Here is a 23,296-nt window from a genome sequence, read left to right as displayed (position 1 = left end):
TTAGGAAATAGAAACCCACTCCAAGATTCTTGCCTGGAAAACTCCATGAACAGTATGAAAATGCAAAAAGATAAGACTCTAGGTGATGAGCCCCCAGGTTGTAAGGCATGCAATATGCTACTAGGGAAGAGTGAAAGGCAATTACTAATAACTCCAAAAAGAAAGAAGCAGCTGGGCCAAAGCTGAAATGATGCTCAGTTGTGGATGAGTCTGGTGGTGAATGTAAAGTTCTGTAAAGAACAATATTGCATAGAAACCTGAAATGTTAGGTCCATCAGTTCAGTTCAGTTGCTCAGTTGTGTCTGACTCTTTGTGACCCCGTGGACTGCAGCACACCAGGATCCTCCGTCCATCAGAGTAAGGTCCCTGAATCAAGATAAATAGGAGGTGGTCAAGCATGAGATGGCAGAATTGAACATCAACATATTAGGAATGGGCAAGTTTAATTAGATAACCATTATATCTATTACTACGGGCAAGAATCCTTTAGAAGAAATGGAGTAACTCTCATAATCAACAAAAGAGTCTGAAAGAAGTACTTGGGTGACACTTCAAAAATGACAGAATGATCTCAGTGCTTGTTCAAAGCAAGCCATTCAATATCACAGTGAAAGTGAGAGCATTAGTCCTTCAGTCATGTTCTACCTTTGCAACCCCACAGACTTCAGACCACCAGGCTCCTCTGTCCATGGGATTTTCTAAGCAAGAATACTGGAGGGGGCAGCCATCCCCTTTTCCAGGGGATCTTCATGACCCAGAGACCAAACCAAAGTCACCAGCATCAGAGGCAGATTCTTTACCATCTGAGCCACCAGGGCAGCCCCCAACATCACAGTAATCGAAGACTATGTCTCAACCACTGAAGTCAAAGAAGTGGAAGTTGACCAGTCTTACGAAGACCTACAACATCTTCTAGAACTAATACCAAAAAAAAAAAAAAAAGTCCTTTTCATCATAGGGAACTGGAATGCAAAGGTTGAAAGTAAAGAAATACCCAGAATAAAAGGCAAATTTGGCTGTAGAGTACAAAATGAATCAAGGCGAAGGCTAACAGACTTTTATCAAGGGAACACACTGGTCATATCAATCACCCTTTTCCAACAACCTAAGAGATGACCTGGATATCACCAGACAGTCAATACCAAAATCAGATTAATTATGTTCTTTGAAGCCAAATATGGAGAAGCTTTATAAGGTCAGCTAAAGCAAGACCAGAAGATGACTGTTGTTCAGATTAAGAACTTATGGCAAAATTCAGATGTAAATTGAAGAAAGTAGGGAAACCACTAGACCATTCAGGTATGACCTAAATAAAATCTCTTATGACTGATTATGCAGTGGACATGACAAATGGATTCAAGGAATTAGATCTGGTAGACAGAATGCCTGAAGAACTATACAGAGGTTTGTAACATTTTACAGGAGGCAGTAACCAAAACCACCCCAAAGGAAAAGAAATGCAAGAAGGCAAAATGATTGTCTGAGGAGGCTTTACAAATAGCTGAGGAAAGAAGAAAAGGCAAAGGAGAAAGGGAAAATATACCCAACTGAATGCAGAGTTCCAGAGAATAGCATGGAGAGATAAGTCCTTCTTTAATAAGCAATGAAAAGAAATAGAATTGAATAATAGAATGTAAAAGACTAGAGATCTCTTCAAGAAAATTGGATATACCAAGAGAACATTTTATGCAAGGATGGGCATGAAATAGGACAGAAACAGTAAGGACCTAACAAAAGTGGAAGAAATTAAGAAGAGGTGTCAAGAATACAGAGAACTATACAAAAAAATAACTTAATGACCCAGATAACTATGATGGTGTCATCACTCACCTAAGTCATATATTCTGGAGTGTGAAGTCAAGTGGGCCTTAGGATGTATTACTGCAAATAAAGCTAGTGGAGGTGATGGAATTCCAGCTGAGCTATTTCAAATTCTAAAAGATGATTCTGTTAAAGTGCTGCACTCAATATGTCAGCAAATTCGGAAAACTCAGCCATGGCCATAGGACTGAAAAATTTTAGTTTTCATTTCAATCCAAAAGGAGGAAAATGCCAAAGAATGTTCAAACTACTATATAGTTGGGCTCATTTCACATGTTACTAAGGATATGCTCAGAAACCTTCAATCTGACTTCAAAAGTGATAAATGGAGAACTTCCAAATGTACAAGATGGCTTTCAAAGGAAAGCCAAGATGGCAAAGGAATCAGAGGTCAAATCACCAGCATTTGTTGGATCATGAAAAAAGCAAGGGAGTTCCACAGAAACATTTACTTCTGCTTCACTGAATATGTTAAGGATTTGACTATGTGGTTCACAACAATTAGGAAAATTTCTAAAGAGATGGGAGTACAAATCTACCTTATCGGTTTCCTGAGATACCTGTATATGGGTCAAGAAACAACAGTTTGAATGACACATGAAACAATGGATTGGTTTAAAATTGGGAAAAAGTATGACAAGGCTGTATATTTTCACCCTGCTCATTTAACTTATATACAGAGTACCTCAGGGGAAATGCTAGGCTCGATGAATCACAGGCTGGAATCAAGTTTGCCGGGAGAAATATCAACAACCTCAGATGTGTACATGATACTGCTTTAACAGTAGAAAGTAAAAAGGAACTAAAGAGCCTCTTGAGGTGGAAAAAGGAGAGTGAAAAAAAATAAATAAGATCATGGCACCCAGTCCCATTACTTCATGCAAACAGAAGGGGAAGAAGTGGAAACAGTGACAGATTTTATTTTACTGGCCTCCAAAATCCACTGTGGATGGTGACTACAGGATTGAAATTAAAATGCTCCTTTGATGAAATCTATGCATACCTAGACAGCATATTGTAAATTAGAGACATCACTTTGCCAACAAAGGTCTGTATAGTCAAAGCTATGGTTTTCCCAGTAATCGTGTGCAAATATGAGAGTTTGAACATAAATAAGGCTGAGTGCCAAAGAATTGGTGCTTTTGAGTCTTGGTTCTTAGAAGACTCTTGAGAGTCCCTTGGACTGCAAGGAAATCAAACCAGTCAGTCCTAAAGGAAATCGACCCGGAATATTCATTGGAAGGATTGATGCTGAAGCTGAAGCTCTGATACTTTTGCCGCCTAATATAAAGAGTAGAAGACACTGATGCTGGGGAAATTTTAAGGCACGAAAAGTAGGGTGGCAGAGGATAAGATAGTTAGATAGCATCACTGATGCAATGAACTTGAATTTGAGCAAACTCCAGGAGATAGTGAAGGACAGAGTCCTTCTGCAGTACTACATTCCCTGAGGTCCTAAAGAGTTGAACACAATATAACAACGGAGTAGCAACAACAATAAAATCTCACTCTACCTTCAGGTCCATCACCTAAGCCGAGATGCTGTCAAACTGAAAGAGGTCATTCCAAGAATGCAATAGCTATTGCTTAAAGAGTTCAAGAAAAAGCATAGTTTTATGTCTATGCTATGAAATTCCCAACAATAAGTTTAACGATTGGAAAATTAATCATTACTCACATTATCCTGGGTAATTTGGGTAAAATTGCATTTGTGAGCATCATCAAAAAGCAATATAACAATCTTAAGAAAGTCAACTGAAGTCAGTGGTCAATGGTGACAGGACGGATGATGTAGCATCTTGAGTATGTAACCAGCATTAAAGGAGTGATATTAGGAACCACAGAGACAAGAAGATCTATATTATTTCAACATCATTCCCAAAGAGTTATATCATTATAAGCAATAATGGTATTGATACCTTTCTGATAATGGGAGATCTGAAATTAGCCAGAAACTGTGCAGTTGACCATAAAGCAAAGCAAAAAAGCAAATAATATAGACGATTTCTGAACTAGACAGGAAATGATGGTGCTTGGATATTGCAAAGATACTTCACAAGTACTTGCTGATAGGACAGTTAAAAAAAAAAAGAATATATCCTCCTTTTTATTCATTTTAATAACTATTTATCAATAAACCATTACAACTGAAATGACTCAAAAAGTCATTGTCATACATTTAGTCAAAGTGTATATGTAGTGGAAGGGTCTTGCTGTCCAACACACTAAATGGGTATCCTTTTTTGTCAACACAATTCCTGTTCTTCTGCACAAATTCCAAAATACATATTCAAAGCAGTCCTTGTGTATTATGTCTTTTGAACATTTTATTTATTTTATATTGAAATATAGATGATTAACAATATTGTGTTAGTTTCAAATATACAGCAAGTAATTCAGTTATACATATACTTGCATCTATTATTTTTCAAATTATTTTCCCATTTAGGTTGATATATAATATTTAGCAGAATTCCCTATACTATAAACTAGATCCTTGTTGATTATCCATTTTAAATATATCACTGCATACATGTCAATTCCAAACTGCCTAGCTTTCCCTCTCTCCCACCCTTCCCTTGGTAACTGTAAGTTTATTCTCTAAGTCTGAGAGTCTGTTACTGCTTTGTAAATAAGTTTATATGCATCATTTATAAGATTCTGCTTATAAGGGATATCATGCATGATTTCTATTTATCTTTCAGAATTACTTCACTCAAAAGGTCTGTCCATGTTGCTGCATATGGTGTTATTCCAGTCTTTCTGATGGCTGAGAAATATTCCATTGTATATATGCATCACATCGTCTTTATCCATTCTTCTATCAATAGACATTTAGGTTGATTCCATGTCTTAGTTATTATTTTAAAAAGAACTGCAATGAACATTAGGATGAATGTATCCTTTTGGGCCAAGTACTTCTCTGGATACATGCTCTGGAGTGAGATTACAAAATCATATGGTAGCTCAATTTTAAGTTTCTTAAAAAACTTCTATACTCTTCTCCGAAGTGACTGTTCCAATTTGCATTCCCCCTAAGAGTATAGGAGGATTACCTTCTCTCCAAACTCTGTCCAGTATTTGATGTTTGTGGAATTTTTAACAATAGCCATTGTGATGGATGTGAAGTGCTATTTCTTTGTAGATTTGTTTTGCATTTCCCTAACAATTAGTGAAGTTGAACGTCTTTTCATGTGCCTCTTGATCATCCATATGTCTAATTAGGAAAAATGTCTATTTATGTTTTCTACCCTTTTTATTTAATTTGGCCTTTTGTTTTAATGATATTAAGTTGTATGACTTGTTTATAAATGTTGGAAACTGATCCATTATAGGTCACATCACTAGGAAATATTTTCTTCTATTCTTATGGCTATCTTTTCATTTTGTGTAAGGTCTCCTGGCTGTGCAAAAGCTTTTTAGTTTAATTAGGTTCAGTTTTCATATTTTGTTTTTATTTACATTACTCTGGGAGATGGCTCAAAAAAGATATCACTGTGATTTATGTCAGAAAGTGTTCTGCCAATGGTGTCTTTTATGAGTTTTATCCTGTCCAGTCTCACATTTGGGTGTTTAATACATTTTGAATTTATTTTTGTGAATGGTAAGTGGTCTATTTTTAATGTAACTGTCCAGTTTCCCCACCAATGGTCAAGGAATAAATCTGAGAAGATATAACAATTGTAAACATACATGCACCCAACATAGTGGCCCCTCAATTTGACTTAAAAGTCAAATATTAACAGCAACCACAAAAAGATAAATTAACAGTAACATAATAATATTGGTGGGGCTTTAACATCTCAGTATCATCAATGGGCAGATCAGCCAGACAGAAAATCATTAAATAACACATTAGACCACATGAACTTAACTGATACTTATAGAGCATTCTATCCAAAAAGCAGCAGAATATGCATTCTCCTCAAGTGCACAAGAAACATTTTCCAGGATTGATCACATGCTGGGCCAGAAAGTGAACCTCAGTAGATTAAAAAGAAAAAGAAAAATTGAAATCATTTCAAGCATCTTTTCTAACCACATTATGAGATCAGAAACAAATTACAAGAAAAAAAAAAAAAAACTATAAGAAACACAAACATGTGGAAGCTAAATAATATGCTACTAAACAACCAATTCTTCACTAAAGAAATAAAAGAGAAACTCAAAAAATACCTAGAGACAAATGAAAATGAAAGCACAATGATCTAAAACTTATGAGATACAGCAAAATACATTGTAAGAGGGAAGTTTATAGCAATACAACTTTATCTCAGGAAACAAGAAAAATCTCAAACAAAATTAATGGCCTTATGGTTAAAGAAGCTAGAAAAAGAGTAACAAGCAAAACCTAAAATTGGTAGGAGGCAAGAAGTCATAAAAATCAGAGCAGATATAAATGAAATAGAGATGAAGAAAACAAATAGGAAAGAGCAATGAAATTAAAATCGAAATCTTTGAAAAGACCAATAAAATTGATAAACATTTAGGCAGACTCATCAAGAAAAAAAGAGGAGAGGACTCGTATCATTAAAATTCTAAATGAAAAAGGTTAGGTTACATGGGATACTACAGAAATACAAAGGATCATAAGGAACTACTCTTAGCAACTGTATGCAAAAAAAAAAAAAAAAAAACACAACCTGGAACAAACTGACAAATTCTTAGAAATGGACAATCTACCAAGACTGAATCAGGAAAAAGTAGAAAATATGAATGGGCAATAACAAGTACTGAAATTGAAACTCTGATTAAAAACTCCCAATGAACAAAGGTCCAGGATCATGTAGCTTCACAGACACCTATCAAAATTCTAGGTGGCTACAAAATTCTATGAAACATTTAAAGAGCTAACATCTATCCTTCTCAAACTCATGCCAAAAAAGTTGCAAATGAAGTAAAACTTTCTAACTCATTCTCTGAGTCCATCATCACCATGATACCAAAACCAGACAAAGACACCATGGAAAAAAGAAAAATACAGGTGAATATCACTGTGAACATAGACACAAAAGTCCTCAATAAAATACTAGAAATCCAAATCCAACAACACATTAAAAGAATCATATTCCATGCATGATCAAGTGTGATATATCCTAGGGATACAAAGATTTTTCATTATCTGCAAGTCAATCAGTGTGATATACCACATCAACTAATTGAAGAATAGAAATCATATGATCATCTCAATAGATAAAGACAAAGCTTTTGACAATATTCAACATCTATTTATGATAAAAGAATTCTCCAGAAACTGGGCATAGAAGTTACATACCTTATGTAATAAAAGCCATATATGACAAAACTACAGCTAACTTCATACTCAACTGTGCAACCTGAAAGCATTTCTGCTAAAATTAGGAACAGGACAAGGGTATCCACTCTCAGCACTTTTATTTAATACAGTTTTGGAAGTTCTAGCCATGACTATCAGAGAAGGAAAAGAAATAAAAGAATTCCCAATAGGGAAAAATGAATTTAAACTGTCACTCTTTGAAGATGACATGGTACTAAACAAGAAAATTATTAATGACACAATGAGAAAACTACTAGAGCTCATCAATGAATTAGGTTAGTTACAGGTTACAAAATTAATATACAGAAATCTGTTGTATTTCTATACACTAACAGAGAAATAATAAAAAGAGAAATTCAAGAACCAATTTCATTTACTATTGCATCAAAAAGAATGAAATACCTTGGAATAAACCTACCTAAGGAAGCAGAAGATTTGTCCTCCGGAAAGCATAAGACACTTATGACGGTAATCAAAGATGACACAAACAGATGGAAAGTTATTCCATGTTCTTAGATTTGGAGAATCAATATTTCAAAATACCAATGGCATTTTTCACAAAACTAAAACAAGAAAACTTAAAATTATATGGAGACACAGAAAAGCCCAAATAGCCAAATCAATATTGATAAAGGAAAACAGAGTTGGAGAAATGAAGCTCCCTGACTTCAGACTATACTACAAAGCTGTAACCATCAAAATAGTATGGTGCTGACACAAAAATAGAAATACAGATCAATGGAGCAGGATAGGAAACCTAGCAATAACCAATGCACCTATACAAAAAGGCAAAACTGGGCAACCCGAAAGCATCTCCTCTAAAATTAAGAACAGGACAAGGATGTCCACTATCAGCACTTTTATTCAACATAGTTGAACTGTATTCTCCATTGTATAATGGAGAAAAACATATTCTTCAATAAATGGTGCTGGGAAAACTGAACAGCTACATGGTATATTATGGTTTTGTTCCCAGGTCAATGGTGACTAGTAACCTCCAACATGATATTCAGGGGAAAAAGGGTGGGGGGGGTAGGGGAGGGAGGTTGTCTGCTATTGTTCAGTCTCATCATTTATTCCCCAACAGAGCAGACAGAAGAGGGTCACTTCGTAATTCCTTAAAAAAAAAAAAGAGGCATTTTAAATTTGACACCTTTAATTTCACTGAAGAAAAAAACCTTTGTCCTCATTAAAGAAATCTCTAATAATTTGTAATGCTGAGGAATTATAAGAATGTGTAATTTTAACCAGATGTTGTCCCTGCATCAAATTCTGGTGCAATTATATTTAGAATGCCTTCTCCAGATAAAATGCCACTTAATTATATGATGCTTGTGATAAAGTAAGCAAAAGTATGTATAGAAATAACAGAAAGTAAAAAAAAAAAAATTTACTTTGGCATTTAATATCACAATTAAACAAAATACTGTAACACAAAATGTGGTGTCTTGCCTACTGCTTTGGTAAAGTTTAGTTTTTCTCACTGGTAAACATGTGAGAAAATGGCCTCTGATTCATTTCAGGCAGGAATGTAAATAACTAAGTTTTTGAAAGGATAATTTAGATAAAGCTATCAAAAGGTTTAAAATATATGTATATTTTAGTCTAGCAATCTACTGCTAGGTAGATATATTTAGTATTTTTCTGTATAATATTATTGCAAAGTAACCATAATTAAATCAAATCCAAAGGAGAAGTAATCCAAATGCCAGAATAAGACATTATTTATAAAGTTTATGTTTATATTTTGAACTTTTCTGCAGACATTAAAAATAATGTAAAACTATCCGAAATTCAGGGAATATAAAACATCATTAAATAAAAATGCTAAATTATCCCACTAAGATACAACATTATTGAAGTTGGTGTGACATATATATGTGTAAATGTATATAATACAAAAAGACCTAAGCAAAATTCCAACTCTGGTTGTCTCTAGATGATGACATCCTGAATTATCTTCTAAGACTGACTGATTTGATTGCTTGATTTCCACAATTAAAAAAAAAAACATTTTATATTCCAAAAAAACTACAATTATAGGGGGAGGAGTCAAGACAGCCAAGATATAGGAGGACATATAGTACATCTATTTCCAAAAAGGCATCAAGATTACATCCACAAATGGAACAGTTCTCACAGAGCACCTCCTAAGCACTGGCAGAGGATTTTGGAAACCTGAAAGGACAGGAAAGTTCCCTGTGTAATGGAATATGATGAAAGAAAGAAGGAAGGAAAAGGAAGAAGGGCCCTGTGTCACTGTCCTCATGGAATCCACAGTGGGTCTAGATTAATGATTACTTCAGTCCTGAGACATGGTTTCTGTGGATTGATACTGGTGGCCTGGGTGAAAACAAAGTCTAAGAGTTGTCAGGGACAATTGCTAGCATAACCACAGTTATGGTGAGGCTGAGAGTAGTGCCAACTGCTCTGTGTAACCTGAGAGCTTGCACAGCTAATGAAACTTGACATGAAAGGTACACTCACAGATGAACAGCTCCAGAAGATGAATACTCAGTGATCTCTCCCCGTGTGAATGCTCCAACCCCACCTACCTCACACTGTATATCAGAAACACAGATAAGAAACAGATTTGGGGGCCCTACTCCAAAAACTTGGAGAAGGAAATGGCAATCCACTCCAGTACTATTGCCTGGAAAATCCCATGGACAGAGAAGCCTGGTAGGCTACAGTCCATCGGGTCGCAAAGAGTCGGACACGACTGAGTGACTCACTCACTCACTCACTCCAAAAACTAGGGATCAGACCCTATCCCTGATAGGACAGAGACAACTGCAGAGGGGAGGCCCTACTCAGCATGTGGTGCAGGCTATGGTCACCACAACATTAGTCACACTGCCTATTGAAGGGATATTAGGCAGCATACAGGGAGGAAAGAGACAGCAGACATTTATACTAAAAACAACCTTTGGAACAACAAATTAAGCCCACACAGGCTACACAGGGATACTCTCACATAAAAGTAGCCCTCCAAGACAGTCTGAGTTTCTGCATCAGGAGGAAAAAACCCCAGAGCATTTATCCCTTAGAGTCAGCAAGGCTAGAGTGCCGGAGCTCCACAGAGCTGGAGGAAACAGAGATTCTACTCCAGGAGGATGCACAAAAAGTCTCACATGCAGAGACTCTGCACAGTGTAGTACTTCCACAGGAACCTGGGACAGATCAATCTAGGGGTCTTATATGGCCTCCTGGATAGGTGGGGATTGGCTGTAATTCTCTGTAATGGGAAGACACAGGTAGTAGAGGCCCCAGGAAATATTGATTAACCTGAGCTCTCCCAGAGGTCTCCATATTGGCACTAAGAACTGACCTCACCCAACAATCTGCAGGCTCCAGTATTGGAAAGCCTCAGGCCAAACAACCAACACAATAGGGACACAAACCCATCCATCAGAAAACAGGCTGCCTAAAGTAATACTAAGCTCACAGCTACCTCAAAACACACATGACCCTGCCCACCAGAGACAGCAGCCAATTCCATGCACCAGAGGCCATATCAGTGCACCCACAAAGATGTCTAAACAAGCCCCTGGATCAACCACATCTAGCCAGGGGAAGGCACCATAAACAACAAGAACTATGGCTCTTCAGCCTGTAGATAGAAGACCACAAACACAGAAATTAAGAGGAAAAAAAAATGATATAACAGAGACATATGTTGCACATAAGGGAACAAGGTAAAAACCCACAAGGACAACTAAATGAAGAGGAGGTAGGCAATCTACCTAAAAAATAATTCAAAGTAATGATGATTCAAAATCTTGGAAATAATAGAAGCACAGTCAGAGAAGATATAAGAAAAGTTTAACAAAGAGCTAGAAGGTTTAAGAACAAATAAGCAGGAGAACAACACAATAACTGAAAGGAAAAATACACTAGAATCCAGCAGAATACACTAGCAGAATAAATGAGTCATAAGAATGAATAAGTGAGCTGGAAGACATAATGGTGGAAGTCACTGTCACAGAACAAAATTTAAAAAAAAAATGAAAAGAAATTAAGAGTCTCAGAGACATCTGAAATATTAATTGCACCAATATTTGCATTATAGGGGTCCCAGAAAAATAAGAGAAAGGGAAAGGGCCTGACAAAAATATCTGAAGAGATTATAGCTGAAAACTTTTCTAACATGGGAAAAGAAACAGTCACCCAATTCCAGGAAGCACAGAGAGTTCCATATGGAAAAAACAAACAAACAAACAAAAAAACCTCAAGGAGGAACACGCTGAGACACATGCAAACTGACAAAATTTAAATAAAAGAAAAAAATAAAATAAAAGCAGCAAGGGTAAATCAATAAGTAACATAAAGGGGAAAGACGATAAAGTTATAAGCTGGATTTTCAGCATAATCTCTGCAAGCCAGGAGAGAGTGGCATGCTGTATTTAAAGTGATAAAAGAGAAAAATGTACAACCAAGGATACTCTACCCAGCAAGAGTTCACCCATTTTCATTGGAGAAATTAAAAGATTTACAGAAGAGCAATATCTAAGCTAATTTAGCACTGCCAAAACAGCTTCACAATAAAGCCTAAAGGAACTTTAGACATTTTTTATGGCATTGAAAAAAAAAAAAGTCATAAGTAGAAACAAGAAAATCACAGATGGGAAGGCTTACCAGTGAAGACAAATATAAAGTAATAGTAGGAAATCATCCAAACCTGTAATGATATTGAGAAAGAAACCATGAGGAAAGTAAAAATGTAGGAACTTCTAATTTCATTTTAAATCAAGAGACAACAACTTAAAGAAGTTTGCACATATATAGACTAATATATCAAAATCTCAGGGGAAATGTAAACCAATAAATAAATAAATAAAACACTACAATATACACATACACACACACACAAAAAGCATTCCAATCACAACACTAACGACAGTCATCAAACCCCAAGGGAATAGAACCAAAGAAGAACAAAAGAAAGACCAACAAAACAAACCCCAAATAATTAAGGAAATAGTAACAAGAGCTGACATATGGCCAATTACATTAAGTGTAAATGAATTAAATGTTCCAACTACATGACATAGAAAGGTGAAGTGATGCAAGAATAATATAGTATATACAAGACAATCAACTCAGAACTAGGGACAAATACAGACTGAAAGTGAGGGATTGATCACTGCCAATGGTGACTACAGATATGAAATTAAAAGACACTTGCTTTTTGAAAGAAACGCTATGAAAAATCTGCTGCTAAGCTTCTAAGTCACTTCAGTCGTGTCCAACTCTGTGCGACCCCATAGACAGCAGCCCACCAGGCTCCCCGTCCCTGGGATTCTCAGGCAAGAACACTGGAGTGAGTTGCCATTTCCTTCTCCAAAGCATGAAAGTGAAAAGTGAAAGTAAAGTCGCTCAGTTGTGTCCTACTCTTAGCGACCCCATGGACTGCAGCCTATCAGGCTCCTCCATCCATGGGATTTTCCAGGCAAGAGTATCTAGACAGCATGTTAAAAAGCAGAGACATCAATTTACCAGCAAGCATCCGCAGTCACAGCTATGGTTTTTCCAGTAGTCGTGTACAGATATGAAAATGGGGCCATAAGGAAGGCTGAGTGCCAAAGAGTTGATGATTTCCAATTGTGATGCTGGAGAAGATTATCAAGAATCCTTTGGATCACCAAGAGATCAAACAAATCAATCCTAAAGGAAATCAACCCTGAATATATATTGGAAAGATTGATCCTGAAGCTGAAGCTCCAATACTTTGGCTCTTTTATGCAAAGAAAAGACCCTGATGCTAGGAGAGATTGAAGGCAAAAAGATAAGGGTGTGACAGAGGGTGAGATGGTTAGATAACATTACTGTACTCAATGGACATGAGTTTGAACAAATTCTGAGGGATAGTGAAGGACACGGGTCTCAAATAGTCAAACACAACTTAGCAATGAAGAAAACAACAGGAAAAAACATCTTAAAGAAAGAAAGAAACACATGGAAGCTAAACAATATGTTACTAAATAACCAATGGATCACTGAAAAGTCCAGGAGGAAACTTAAAAAAAAAAAAAAAAAAAAAACCTAGACATAAATGAGAATGAAAATATGACAATGCAAAACCTATGGGGTGCAGCAAAAGCAATATTTGAGAGGAAGGTTTATAGCAATAACATTTTACTATAGGAAATAAATATGTATTTCCTGTATAATCTTGTATACTCAGTCACTTCAGTCATGCCCAACTCTTTGTGATGCTATGGACTGTACCAGCCATGCTCCTCTGTCCATGAGATTCTCCAGGCAAGAATACTGGAGTGGGCTGTCATGCCCTCCTCCAGGGGCTCTTCTCAACCCCAGGATCGAATCTACATCTCCTGTGTCTTCTGCATTGCAGATGGATTCTTTAATCACTGAGCCACCTGGGAAGCCCCAGGAAACAAGATATATCTCAAATAAACTACCTAACCTTACAACTGAAGAAACCAGAGAAAAAAGAAAAAAATAAAACACAAATATAGTACAAGGGAAAAAATATAAAAATCAGGGCAGATATAAGTGAAATAGAGACAAAGAAAACAATAGCAGGATAAGTGAAACTACTTATTTGAGAAGATAAACAAAATTAAAACAGGCAAACAAAAAAACTTTTAGCTAGATTAATCAGGAAAGAAGGGAAAGGACCCAAATCAATAAAGTTTAAGAGGGAAAAAAAAAAAAAAAGAATTTGCAACAAACACAAATACAAAGGATCATAAAAGACTACTTCAAGCAACTGTATGCAAATAAAATGGGCAACCTGGAAGAAATGGGCAAAACTTTAGAAAGGTACTATCTCTCAAGACTGAACCAGGAACAAATATAAAATATGAACAGACCAATCACAAGAAATTGAAACTGATTTAAATACTTCCAACAAACAAATGTCTAGAACCAGATGGCATCAAAGGTGAACTCACTCAAACATTTTAAGAAAAGTTAACATCCATCCTTCTGAAAACCTTTCAAAAATTTTCAGAAGAAAGAATTCAATTCATCCTATGAGGCCACCATACCCTTGATGCCAAAATCAGACAATGATACCACAGGAGGGAAAAAAAAAAAAAGTTATAGGCCAATATCACTGATGTACATGTACACAAAATACCAGCAAACTGGGTCCAAAAACTCATTAATAGGATCACACACCATGATCAAATGGGATTCATCCCAGGAATATGAGGATTCCTCAATAAACGTAAATCAATCAATATGATACTCTATATCAACAAACTGGCAAATAAACATTTGATCATCTAAATAGATGCAAAAAAAAAAAACACTTTTGATCAAATTAAACAATCATTAATGATTAGAAACTCTCCAGAAAGTAGGTATAGAGGGAGCCTATTCCATAATAAATTGTCATATATAAAGGCCATATACAAGCCACCAACTAACATTTTTCTTAATGGTGAAAAACTGAAAGCATTTCCAAGATCAGAAATAGGGCAAGTATTCCTTCTTACCATTTTTGTTCAACATAGTTTTAAAAATACTAGCCACAGCAATTATAGAGGGAAAGAAAAATTAAAATTAGAAAAGAATATGTAAAACTATTTTTCTGTTTGCCAGATCCACAGTACTATACATGTTATTGTTATTTACTTGCAAAGTTATGTCCTACTCTTTTGTGACCCTATGGACTTAGCCCACCAGTCTCTGCTGTCTGTGAGATTTCCCAGGCAAGAATACTGGAATTAATTATCATTTCCTTCTGCAGGGGATCTTCCCAACCTAGGGGCTGAACCTATGTCTCCTGCATTGCAGCTGGATTCTTTACCTCTGAGCCAACAGGGAAGCCCAATACTCTACATAAATATTCCTAAGTATGCTACCAATGGGGGAGAGTGGCACAATGGACAATATGTCTTATTATGGATCAGAAGATTCTAAATATGCTACCAGAAAATTCCTAGAACCTATCAATTAATTTGATAAAGTTGCAGGTTACAAAATTTATACAGAGAAATCTCTTGCATTCCTTATACACTTACAGCAAAAGATCAGAAAGAAAATTTAAGGAAACAATCCTATTTATCATTGCATCAAAAATAACACAATACCTAAGAATAAATCTATCTAAAAAGGCAAAAGACTTGCACTCAGAAAACTATAAGATGCTGATGAAGAAACCAAAGATGTTGCAGATGGAAAGATACAGTATATTTTGGGATTGGAAGGATCAATAGTGTATATTGATCAATAACTATATTGCTCAAAGCAAACCACAGATTCACTGCAACCCCTATCCAATAACCAATGACATTTTTCATAAAATTAAAACAACAACAAAAAATTCAGTCTATGGGGAAACAAGACTTCAAATTGCCAAGTTAATCTTGAGGGGGAAAAAAAAAGAAATGGAGAAATTAGGCACACTGGCTTCAGACTATGATACAAATCTACAGCCATCAAAACAGTTAGATACTAGCCCCCAAACAGAAATATAGAATAACAGAAGAGGATAGAAAATCTCAGACATAAACCTATGCACTCAACCTCAATTACCTATGACAAGGAGGCAAGACTATACAATGGAGTAAAGATCGCCTCCTCAATAAATCTGCTGGAAAAACTGGGCAGCTACATATAAAAGAATGAAAGCATCTGCTTACAATGTGGGTGACTGGGGTTCAATCCCTGGGTCAGGAAGATCCTCTGGAGAAGGAAATGGCAACCCACTCCAGTATTCTTGCCTGGAAAATCCCATAGTTGGAAGAGCATAGTAGACTACAGTCCATGGAGTTGCAAAGAGTTGGACATGACTGAGTGACTTCACCTAACACAATACACAAAAATAAATTCAAAATGGATTAAAGATATAAATGTAAATAGAGATAATATAAAACTCAGAGGAAAACAAAGGCAGAACACACTCTGACATAAATTTCAGCAAGATATTTTTTTGTCCACTTCATAGAGTAATAAAAACAAAAATAAATAAATATGAGTAAATTAAACTTAAAAGCTTCTGCACAGCAAAGGAAATCATAAAGAAAACAAAAAGACAGCCTGCAGAATGGGAACCCAATTAAAAAATGGACAGAATAACTAGGTAGATATTTCTTCAAAGAAGACATAGAGATGGCAAAAATGCCCATGAAAAGATGCTCACCATCACTTGAGAAATGCACAACAAAACTACACTGAGGCATCACCTCACACCAGTCAAAGTGGCCATCATCAAAAAATATACAAGTGATAATTGCTGGAGAAGATGTGGAGGAAAGGGAACCCTCCTATCCTGCTGATAAATAGGGAATATAAATTGGTACACCATCATGAAGAATAGGAATATAGTATGTCTAAAACTAAATATAGAACTACTATATGATCCAGCATCCCTACTCCTGTGTATACAACTGCTGCTGCTGCTGCTGCTGCTGCTGCTAAGTCGCTTCAGTCGTGTCCGACTCTGTGAGACCCCATAGACGGCAGCCCACAGGTTCCCCCGTCCCTGAGATTCTCCAGGCAAGAATACTGGAGTGGGTTGCCATTTCCTTCTCCAATGCATGAAAGTGAAAAGTGAAGGTGAAATCTCTCAGTCGTGTCCGACTCTTAGCAACCCTATGTATCTCCAGTATACAACTGGAGAAAACCATAATTAAAAAAAAAAAATACATGCGCCCCAATGTTCATTGCCATTATATTTACAATAGCCAATATGGAAACAAGTTAAAAGTCCCTCAAGAGAGATTTAGAGGATAGAGAAGATGTTGTACATATAAACGATGGAATTCACTCAGCCATAAAAAAGAACAAAATAATGCCATTTGCAGCAACATGGATGGACCTAGAGACTGACATATTAGTAAAGTAAGCCAGGAAGATAATGACAAAAATGTGATATTACTTATAGGTGACGTCTAAAAAGTGAGACAGATGAACTAATTTTCAAAATAGAAATGGAATTACAGACATAGAAAACAAACTAATGGTTACCAGATGGAAAGGGGGGAAGAGGGGTAAATTAGGAGATTGGGATTGAGATATACACAATAATATACATAAAATGGATAACTAATAAGGACCTACTATATAGCACAGAGAATTCAATTCGATACTCTGTTATGACCCACATGGGAAAAGAATCCATAAAGAGTGGATTGATATGGATTCATACGTATATTCACTTTGCTGTGTACCTGAAATTAACACAATGTTGTAAATCAACTATACTCTAATAAAAGTTTTTAAAAGCTATGATCATATAAGCTTTTATATTCTAAGCAAACTAGGTGTTATAATTTTTATACCCACTCCTTCACTCATTCATCCTGGTACATGCATTGTCTTCTAATGACACTGGTTTATATGTATATGCCCTACTAATATATCAATTTTATTAAGATGATCACATTAGTGCTTAGGAAGTTTCACATTAATAAGTTTCACATTAGTATTTAGCAATTAAGGGATACTACCTTGCTTTCATAAAGGGATGCAAGGATTCTTCAATATCTGCAAATCAATCAATGTAATACACCACATTAACAAATTGAAAAATAAAAGCTATATGATTATCTCAATAGATGCAGAGAAAGCCTTTGACATAATTCAACATCCATTTATGACAAAAACTCTCTAGAAAGCAGGAATAGAAGGAACATACCTCAACATAATAAAAGCTATATATGAAAAACCCACAGCAAACATTATCCTCAATGGTGAAAAATTGAAAGCATTTCCCCTAAAGTCAGGAACAAGACAAGGGTGCCCACTTTCACCATTACTATTCAACATCAGTTCAGTTCAGTTCAGTCGCTCAGGCATGTCTGATCCTTTGCGACCCCATGAATTGCAGCATGCCAGGCCTCCTTGTTCATCACCATCTCCCAGAGTTCACTCAGACTCACTTCCATTGAGTCCATGATGCCATTCAGGCATCTCATCCTCGGTCGTCATAGTTTTGGAAATTTTGGCCACAGAAATCAGAGCAAGAAAAGAAATAAAAGGAATCCAAATTGGAAAAGAAGAAGTAAAACTCTCACTGTTTGCAGATGACATGATCCTCTACATAGAAAACCCTAAAGAATACACCAGAAAATTACTAGAGCTAATCAATGAATATAGTAAAGTTGCAGGATATAAAATCAACACACAGAAATCCCACGCATTTCTATGCACCAATAATGAGAAAATAGAAAGAAAAATTAAGGAAACAATTCCACTCACCATTGCAACGAAAAGGATAAAATACTTAGGAATATATCTACCTAAAGAAACTAAAGACCTATATATAGAAAACTATAAAACACTGGTGAAAGAAATCAAAGAAGACACTAATAGATGGAGAAATATACCATGTTCATGGATCAGAAGAATCAATATAGTGAAAGGAGTATATTACCCAAAGCAATTTACAGATTCAATGCAATCCCTGTCAAGCTACCAGCGATATTTTTCACAGAGCTTGAACAAATAATTTCACAATTTGTATGGAAATACAAAAAACCTCGAATAGCCAAAGTAATCTTGAGAAAGAATGGAGCTGGAGGAATCAACCTGCCTGATTTCAGGCTCTACTACAAAGCCACAGTCATCAAGACAGTATGGTACTGGCCCAAAGACAGAAATATAGATCAATGGAACAAAATAGAAAGCCCAGTGATAAAGCCACACACCTATGGACACCTTATCTTCGACAAAGGAGGCAAGAATATACAATGGAGTAAAGACAATCTCTTTAACAAGTGGTGCTGGGAAAACTGGTCAACCACTTGTAAAAGAATGAAACTAGAACACTTTCTAACACCATACACAAAAATAAACTCAAAATGGATTAAAGATCTAAACATAAGACCAGAAACTATAAATCTCCTAGAGGAGAACATAGGCAAAGAACTCTCTGACATATATCACAGCAGGATCCTCTATAACCCACCTCCCAGAATACTGGAAATAAGAGCAAAAATAAACAAATGGGACCCAATTAAAATTAAAAGCATCTGCACGACAAAGGAAACTATAAGCAAGGTGAAAAAACAGCCTTCAGAATGGGAGAAAATAATAGCAAATGAAGCAACTGACAAACAGTCTCAAAAATATACAAGCAACTCCTGCAGCTCAAATCCAGAAAAATGAACAACCCAATCAAAAAATGGGCCAAAGAACTAAATAGGCATTTCTCCAAAGAAGACATACAGATGGCTAACAAACACATGAAAAGATGCTCAACATCACTCATTATCAGAGAAATGCAAATCAAAACCACAGTGAGGTACCATTTCATGCCAGTCAGAATGGCTGTGATCCAAAAGTCTGCAAGCAATAAATGCTGGAGAGGGTGTGGAGAAAAGGGAACCCTCTTACGGTTAGTGGGAATGCAAACTAGTATAACCACTATGGAGAATAGTGTGGAGCTTACTTAAGAAACTGGAAATAGAACTGCCTTATGACCCAGTAATCCCACCGCTGGGCATACACACCAACGAAACCAGAATTGAAAGAGACACATGTACCCCAATGTTCATCGCAGCACTGTTTATAATAGCCAGGACATGGAAGCAACCTAGATGTCCATCAGCAGATGAATGGATAGGAAAGCAGTGGTACAGATACACAATGGAGTATCACTCAGCCATTAAAAAGAATACATTTGAATCAGTTCTAATGAGGCAGATGAAACTGGAGCCTATTACACAGAGTGAAGTAAACCAGAAAGAAAAACAACAATACAGTATACTAATGCATATATATGTAATTTAGAAAGATTGTAACGATAATCCTGTATGCGAGACAACAAAAGAGACACAAATGTATAGAACAGTCTTTTGGACTCTGTGGGAGAGAGAGAGGATGGGATGATTTGGTAGAATGGCATTGAAACATGTATAATATTATATATGAAATGAATCTCTAGTCCAGGTTTGATGCATGATACTGGATGCTTGGGGCTGGACCCAGAGGGATAGTATGGGGAGGGAGGAGGGAGGGGGGTTCAGGATGGGGAACATGTGTATACCTGTGGCGGATTCATGTTGATGTATGGCAAAACCAATACAATATTGTAAAGGAATTAACCTCCGATTAAAAGAAATACATTTAAAACAAACAGAAAAAAATAGTAAGATACGTAAATCATAAGTGAAGTGCTCAATGAGCTTTCACCTAGAAGATGACATAGATCATATCTGTCATTTCAGAATTTCTATTTCTTATTCTTCTCAATACCACTACCAGCATTTTAACTCATTGTAGTTCTAGAAGTAATAGCAAAATCTAGCATTTATTTAGTTTGTGCCTTTACTTAGTTACTTTATGTAGTCTTAGTTACTTACTTTACTTTAATTTACTTAGTCTAGCATTTACTTAGTTAGACCCTTTAATTACAATATCTCATTTAACAGGTGATTCTCTGCCTCTGACATAAAATTGAATATTTTAATTTTTAATCAACTTGTCCAAAGCTAAACAAAATGTTAGTAGAAAATAGAAGACAAAGAGTTATTTGACTTCAAACTTGAGAACTTTGTCCAAATTATGCAGACATTCATTAAGCGAACAATAGAGTTTGGTAATAACCACATGCTCTAAATAATGACAATAAAACTAGTTGAGACATCAAATAATATAAAACTGAGAGTGATAAACACTGGAGACCTTTTAATACCTTAAGGGAAAGATAACCCTAAAACGCCCTGCCACTTGAAAACTAAAGAGACTTTGGGATTAAAGTCACTATACTACATTATTCTGGGAGAGTGATCCTCTAAAAGATTACCTGTCCTTCAAGATTTCAGGGAAATACTTAAGCTTTTTAGAAATCTTTATTTAAAAGAATAAAATATATACTGTGTAAACCTAATTGTATGACCAAAGAGTTCATGCAAAATCTTGCAAAAAATGACTAAATTAGCAAAGATATTATGAATTGAAACTAGATTAAAATTCATTTTAATGACTGTGTATGTACAAATCCTCAGTTCATTACTCTTTCGACAGTTTCATTACTCTACAGAACTGTAGAAAATTTGCATTTCCCCAGCTTATGCTTCTCTAAGTGGCTAACCAGGAGTGAGGCTACTCCTGAACTCACATTAATGCACCACACACTAATTAGCAGCAGAAGGAAGTAGCCTTTACAATGCATGTAAATTAAGTATATTATCAGCTGGCTTTTCTCTTAAAATTATTCCATGGGAAAATGCACTCTGGAGAACCTCTCTCTTTCTTTTGTAGCAGAAAAAAAAAAAGTCAATTCACCCTCAAAGATGAATTAAAATGACTATCTATATCAGGTAAGGAAAAGAAAGGGTGATTTCCCACGTGAGAGGGCCACCATTACAGATTCAGAGCTCTATCTTCTGGCTATATTACTGATACTTATTTCCAATGGGTTTAGAAAAACATGACTAGGTATGAATGGCATACTTGACTTCTCACAAGGGATATGCATGAAGCCAAACTCCTGCTTTACCTTCACACAGTACCTTAGTCTCTAAATGACACATGTGTGACTCCTAATCAGAAGTTTTCAAAGGTATGGCAGACCCAAAAACCATAGAATGGGGCGGGGGGAGACAGTTTTGGAGAAAGAAATAAGAAGATCAAACAAAACCAGGAATCCAAGGGATGGGATTATTTCAGAAGAGAGACATTATGAAAAGAAGATGAATTATAATAACCATTTTGATTTATTTGAACTACTCTCAGCTGTAGTTAAAAGGACTCAGCCTGGAATCAAAGTCAGCCAGCTAGCCAATCTCTGAACAAGATATATCCAGTTTGAGTAACATGCTGTACATTCCAAAAATCAAAACTTTATTTCAGTTTGGTGATAGCTATAGATGAAGTATTCCAAAGCTTTGACCTGTGTTACCTCAAGGGATTAGGCATGCAAATTAGCACTAGACCACAGGCCTTTAGCTTAATCATACTCATACTAAGAGCAATGCTAAACAGACCTGGAAAATGTTAGAAATGTCTTCACATAAACTTAATTTTTCTTTAAGTTATTTAATGAAGAGCTTCATGTAGAAATCATGCATGTAATTTCTGTACACTGGGTAAATCTCAGATTCTAAAGAACCTCCCCACAAATTCTCTATTCTCCCTCTTACTCTGCTCCCAATATCAAACATTATTATTCTTCAACTTACCTTCTTCCATTCCCTATCACTTGACTTTTTTTTTTTTTTTTAATCAAATCTTGGAGGATTTTTGAAAGTATTTTGTTTGGATCAGAGCAGGTGTTCTGCATTCTTTCTCAAGGTGTTGTACAATTTACTCTTAGCCTAGTCATTCTCTATTCTGAAAACAGTGGGTCTCAATTCTGACTACACGTGAGAATCATCTGGAAAACTTGAAAAAAGAAAGCATGCTTTGGGCATAGTCAATACCAAATATTCAATACTAAATCTCTAAGTACAAGACCTTGACATTATATTCTATAAATTCCCTGGATGACATTTTATATTCATCTCTGTCAAGAACAGTGTACTAAGAGTTTACATGTTTACATCAGAGGAAAACAACTAGAACAGAGATATTTCACATTCAAAGGTGAAACTTCAGACTTTTAAACAGAGGTTCATGTGGCAAGCTAAACAGGTTATAAGCTAGGGACTCAGTGCCTGGATTCTAACTCCTGATTCACTCTGTGATTTTACAAACCATATTTCGTCTCCTTACAGATCCCCACCCCAAGAACAATTTTAGTATAAAGTTTCAAAATGTAAATAATCAAAATGGTGCAGCAGGAAATCTGTTAGGAAATACATAGCATGAGAAGAAAAATATCAGGTGGTGTTAATTAAGGGCCCCAAAGCCTTGAGAAACACTGATTTGTGGACTGGAAAAATATCATCAATTATGCTAATATGAAAGAAAATTTACAGTCAATATGATTCTTGAAATGGAGCCTCTGACTCTTGTCGAAAGGATATAGCTTGTCCACAAAGACCGTGAAGGGTTCATGAGTAGGAATTTGCCTGGTGAAACTTTCTACTTTCCATTCCCTAGCCTCATATCAGTAACTTATGATGATTATCTTTGTTACATGTGGGATGGAACAACTAGGGCAAAATCTAGCCCTTTCACATCATAGCTAAAGAAATGAATATTTTAAAATTATATATTCTAAAAACAGAGACCTAGATGGGCAGATGACTTTCCAAGTCCTCATGTTGACCGGGAAAGTTAGGAAAAGATTAAACACAGATTTGTGATTGCCAG

The sequence above is a fragment of the Oryx dammah genome, unplaced genomic scaffold, assembly GCF_014754425.2.
Source record: "Oryx dammah isolate SB20612 unplaced genomic scaffold, SCBI_Odam_1.1 HiC_scaffold_8, whole genome shotgun sequence".
NCBI lineage: Eukaryota > Metazoa > Chordata > Mammalia > Artiodactyla > Bovidae > Oryx > Oryx dammah.
Note: the sequence above shows the minus strand (reverse complement) of the source record.